Raw genomic sequence first — 6,000 nt, 5'->3', positions numbered from 1 at the left:
GGTGCACATGGATTTCCACCTAGAAAAGTAACAACTTTCCATCACATAGTCTATTTTTATTAGCTCACTCTTTGAAGGGAAAGAAGGCTTGAGGTCACTCTGTCATGCTCCCTCGCTTACCGGATTCAAAAGCAGCATAAAAGCTTATTTCTAGGAGACTGCTTCTACAAACATGAAGCCTGGCTATTCGTGAGCATTACATTGACCTAACCATTTTTTTCCAGGTAAACACAGTTCCCAGAACATTATATTTGCCTTGGCTGTGTATCTTGACTTGACTGCATGGCCCGAGGAGCAGAGCTGCGCACATCTTGTGTAAAGAATAAAAATATCTCTATGGGCTCTTTTACTAAGCTGCGGTAGCATTCTTAGTGCGTGCTGCTCCTCGCACTACGCGGAAAAACTAATGCCAGCTCAATTGAAGCGTTAGCGTCTAGCGTGCGGCATTGTAGCGCGCGCTAAAAACCGCTAGCACAGCTTAGTAAAAGGAGCCCTATGTGTGTCTTCTAATAACTTGTGTTCGGTGTCCAATTCAGACCACCGTTTCAGGGGTATGTCCGGCAGATGTGAGGATTCTGAAAGGAATGAGGGGATTGTTGGGTGCACATCTCCTGGAAAGGAGACTCTATTCGTTCAAGCGGAAACCTTTTTTTTTCCACTTCTAGTGTGCAGTGCAAAAAAAAAAAAGTTGTTTTCTCTATATGCAAATGGGCACAATAGAATATTGCAGAATGGTTTATTGACTCCACTGTGTCATAACAGATTGTGTTTATGCTGCCTACCATTATCATTTGACTGGCATTAGTTTTTAACTTTGCCCTGTTGTTGTGCACACACTGTTGCCCTCCTCGTGATGCCCTGGTTGTTGATGGGTCGTACCATAACCTGCCAGATGCCAGTCTTAACCACCTTTGAATTCTTCTGTTTCCCTGTCAAAAAGCATGCTATAATTAGGATGTATTGAATTGCCATCTCATTTTCAAGTGAAAACATTCTAGGCCAGTTAGTGCTGGCTTTGCTTCAGTGCATTGCCACCATGTCCATGTGCGCTCTCTTCCTGTCACTCTCTCCAGCTCTCCCTCTGCTTTCCTCCTGCCTTCATCTGCCTACTGACCCTCCAGCTTATTTCTTTTTTTTTTCCACTGGACTTCTAGCTTCAGCCCCTTCCACTCCTCTCCATGGTCTGCATACTTTTTAATATACCCTAACTCCGTGCTGCTCTCTTCTACTTTTACTGCTGTCCCTACTTCTGCTCCAGAACTCTTGTCATCACCCTCATCTTTCTCCCTCACTTCTATCCCGCTCGTCTTCACTCACTCTAGTCACCTACCTACCATTCCCATTTGCTCCCCTGCCTCTTTCAGTGTCACACTTTACACACTCAGGTTATGCACTCTTTTCTCTTGCTAAACAGATAATAAGGACCAAGGCAAGACAAATAAGCACTTCAACTCACATAGTAACATAATAGATGACGGCAGATAAAGACCCGAATGGTCCATCCAGTCTGCCCAACCTGATTCAATTTAAATTTTTTTTTTTTCTTAGCTATTTCTGGGCAAGAATCCAAAGCTTTACCCGGTACTATGCTTGGGTTCCAACTGCCGAAATCTCTGTTAAGACTTACTCCAGCCCATCTACACCCTCCCCAGCCATTGAAGCCCTCCCCTGCCCATCCTCCACCAAACGGCCATACACAGACACAGACCGTGCAAGTCTGCCCAGTAACTGGCCTTAGTTCAATATTTAATATTATTTTCTGATTCTAAATCTTCTGTGTTCATCCCACGCTTCTTTGAACTCAGTCACAGTTTTACTCTCCACCACCTCTCTCGGGAGCGCATTCCAGGCATCCACCACCCTCTCCGTAAAGTAGAATTTCCTAACATTGCCCCTGAATCTACCACCCCTCAACCTCAAATTATGTCCTCTGGTTTTACCATTTTCCTTTCTCAGGAAAAGATTTTGTTCTACGTTAATACCCTTTAAGTATTTGAACGTCTGAATCATATCTCCCCTGTCTCTCCTTTCCGCTAGGGTATACATATTCAGGGCTTCCAGGCTCTCCTCATACGTCTTCTGGCGCAAGCCTCCTATCATTTTCGTCACCCTCCTCTGGACCGCCTCAAGTCTTCTTACGTCTTTCACCAGATACGGTCTCCAAAACTGAACACAATACTCCAAGTGGGGCCTCACCAATGACCTGTACAGGGGAATCAACACCTTCTTCCTTCTACTGACTACGCCTCTCTTTATACAGCCCAGAATCCTTCTGGCAGCAGCCACTGCCTTGTCACACTGTTTTTTCGCCTTTAGATCTTCGGACACTATCACCCCAAGGTCCCTCTCCCCGTCCGTGCATATCAGCTTCTCTCCTCCCAGCATATACGGTTCCTTCCTATTATTAATCCCCAAATGCATTACTCTGCATTTCTTTGCATTGAATTTTAGTTGCCAGGCATTAGACCATTCCTCTAACTTTTGCAGATCCTTTTTCATATTCTCCACTCCCTCTTCGGTGTCTACTCTGTTACAAATCTTGGTATCATCTGCAAAAAGGCACACTTTTCCTTCTAACCCTTCAGCAATGTCACTCACAAACATATTGAACAGGATTGGCCCCAGCACCGAACCCTGAGGGACTCCACTAGTCACCTTTCCTTCCTTCGAGCGACTTCCATTAACCACCACCCTCTGGCGTCTGTCCGACAGCCAGTTTCTGACCCAGTTCACCACTTTGGGTCCTAACATCAGCCCTTCAAGTTTGTTCAACAGCCTCCTATGAGGAACTGTATCAAAGGCTTTGCTGAAATCCAAGTAAATTACATCTAGCATATGTCCTCGATCCAGCTCTCTGGTCACCCAATCAAAAAATTCAATCAGGTTCATTTGGCATGATTTACCTTTTGTAAAGCCATGTTGCCTCGGATCCTGTAACCCTTAGATTCTTTCTTTCAGCAACACTTCCATTATTTTTCCAACAACTGAAGTGAGGCTCACCGGCCTGTAGTTTCCTGCTTCATCCCTGTGACCACTTTTATGAATAGGGACCACATCCGCTCTCCTCCAATACCCAGGAATCACTCCCGTCTCCAGAGATTTGTTGAACAAGTCTTTAATAGGACTCGCCAGAACCTCTCTGAGCTCCCTTAGTATCCTGGGATGGATCCCGTCTGGTCCCATCGCTTTGTCCACCTTCAGTTTTTCAAGTTGCTCATAAACACCCTCCTCCGTGAACGGCGCAGAATCTACTCCATTTTCTCATGTAACTTTGCCAGACAATCTCGGTCCTTCTCCAGGATTTTCTTCTGTGAACACAGAACAGAAGTATTTGTTTAGCACATTTGCTCACTCTCCACATATTTGTTCCCAGCATCTTTTAGCCTAGCAATTCCATTTTTTATCTTCCTCCTTTCACTAATATATCTGAAAAAATTTTTATCTCCCTGTTTTACATTTTTAGTCATTTGTTCTTCTGCCTGTGCCTTCGCCAAACGTATCTCTCTCTTGGCTTCTTTCAGTTTCACCCTGTAGTCCTTTCTGCTCTCCTCTTCTTGGGTTTTTTTATATTTCATGAACGCCAACTCTTTCGCCTTTATTTTCTCAGCCACTAGGTTGGAGAACCATATCGGCTTCCTTTTTCTCTTGTTTTTATTGATTTTCTTCACATAAAGGTCCGTAGCCATTTTTATCGCTCCTTTCAGCTTAGACCACTGTCTTTCCACTTCTCTTATGTCCTCCCATCCTAACAGCTCTTTCTTCAGGTACTTTCCCATTGCATTAAAGTCCGTACGTTTGAAATCTAGGACTTTAAGTATCGTGCGGCCGCTCTCCACTTTAGCCGTTATATCAAACCAAACCGTTTGATGATCGCTACTACCTAGGTGAGCACCCACTCGAACATTAGAGATACTCTCTCCATTTGTGAGGACCAGATCCAATATCGCTTTTTCCCTTGTGGGTTCCGTCACCATTTGTCTGAGCAGAGCCTCTTGAAAGGCATCCACAATCTCCCTACTTCTTTCCGATTCCGCAGACGGAACATTCCAGTCCGCATCCGGCAGGTTGAAATCTCCCAACAGCAGAACCTCCTCTTTCCTTCCAAACTTTTGGATATCCACAATCAGATCCTTATCAATTTGCTGCGATTGAGAAAAATGGTCTAATGCCAGTAGGGACGGAAATAGAAAGAAAACAAGCAAGATGAAGACAGCACAGCCAGTACTTATAGTAGATGTGAATCGCTTGTTTACGCTTTCCAATGTGATGTAGCTACTAAATAGTAGATTTAAAACAAACCGGAGAAAATATTTCTTCATACAACATGTAACTAAACTCTGGAATTCATTGCCGGAAAATGTGGTGAAATCAGTTAGCTTAGCAGGGTTTAAAAAAAAGGTTTGGATAATTTCCAAAAAGAGAAGTCCATTAGGCTTTTTTATTGCCGTTCGCGGTGGTATTATCTCCGACTCTCATAGGAATTCAAGGAGCATCATAACTTTTATAGTCACGGCCAGTGATAAAAAAATCTAATGTGGCTTCATAAAAAAAGGGGTGGGGGGTTAAATGAAAATGTAATGTAATTTATTTCTTATATACCGCTACATCCGTTAGGTTCTAAGCGGTTTGAAGAAAATATACATTAAGATTATAAATGAGAAGTAAGAAGGTACTTAAAAATTCCCTTACTGTCCCGAAGGCTCACAATCTAACTAAAGTACCTGGAAATTAATAAAGAAGAGAAAATAAAGATGGTTGAAAAAAGAAAAATTCTATGTGAATTTATAGGATGGAAATTAAACTGACAGTGAAGAACTGTATGAAAAATACATATGGAATGCAGTTAGAGAGGGTAGGTTACAATCTATTTATGGTATTTGTTTAATTGGACGGTGTTAAGGTGGGTAATGCTGCTCAAGGAAGCTCAGACACTCCAATTATTTTTGGACCCTCATTAATTTTTATTTTAAAGTTACCTCTTCCTCTCCCCCAACAAATCCCAGAGAATGGAGGTATCAATTTCCATTCAATACAGTCACAAACTTGTAACTCCATAAAACATTTCAAATGCCTCTCCCTCGGAAAATCATGGTTGTGTTTGCACAGGCTTACAGGGAACACAGAAAGAGCCAGTTATTCCAGCACTGTGCAGAGTAGTTTAGGCTCTGTCTCCTGTGCACTAAATATAGAAATGTGCCAGAAAAGAGCCAATCCACACCATTCATCTACGAAGTGAAAAGGATTCAAGCAGTAGCTTAAAATGCAGAGAATCACTGATTAATAAGAGCAGAATTCAGTGTTCAGTATCATTTCAAAGAATCCAGTTGGCTTGGGGATTCCAGGTGTTAATTTTGCCAGAAATGCTCCTATTTCAACAACCTGTTTGAAAAGGTCAAAGATAGCCACACTACAAAATCCTTTTTCTAAAGAATGCGTAGGTATAAAAATATATAATACAGTACTAGTGTTTTAGCCCGTTACATTAACGGGTGCTAGAAAAGCCTCCTTCCCTCACATGTCCCCTATTTTCAGCCCCAGCTCCAAACCCATTTTTACCCCCCCCCACTCAGCCCCCTTCTCCCATCTGTTCCCTTTCAGCCCGAGCCCCCTTTTCTCACCAGCAGCATTTCCCTCCCCACTCCACTTCCCTGTCCAGCAGCACCTCTTTCCTGCTCCCCCTGTCCCTCTTCATTGCTCCCCCAGCCCAGTAGCATCTCTTCCCTGCTCCCCCTGTCCCTCTTCATTGCTCCCCCGGCCTAGTAGCACCTTTTCCCTGCTCCCCCTGTCCCTCTTCCCTGCTCCCCCGGTCCAGTAGGAACTCTTCCCTGCCTCCCCTGTCCCTCTTCCCTGCTCCAGCAGCACCCCTTACCTGTTTCCCTGGTCCAGTATGCAGCGTTGTGAGCATCGCGGCCAGCTTTTGCGAACCTCATAGGCCGCTCTGCCCCTCGGAAGTACGTTCCCTCTGACACGATCGCGTATGTCAGAGGAAACGTTCTACTG

This window comes from Geotrypetes seraphini, chromosome 13 (assembly GCF_902459505.1).
Source record: "Geotrypetes seraphini chromosome 13, aGeoSer1.1, whole genome shotgun sequence".
Taxonomy (NCBI): Eukaryota; Metazoa; Chordata; class Amphibia; order Gymnophiona; family Dermophiidae; genus Geotrypetes; species Geotrypetes seraphini.
This window is presented reverse-complemented; position numbering follows the sequence as displayed.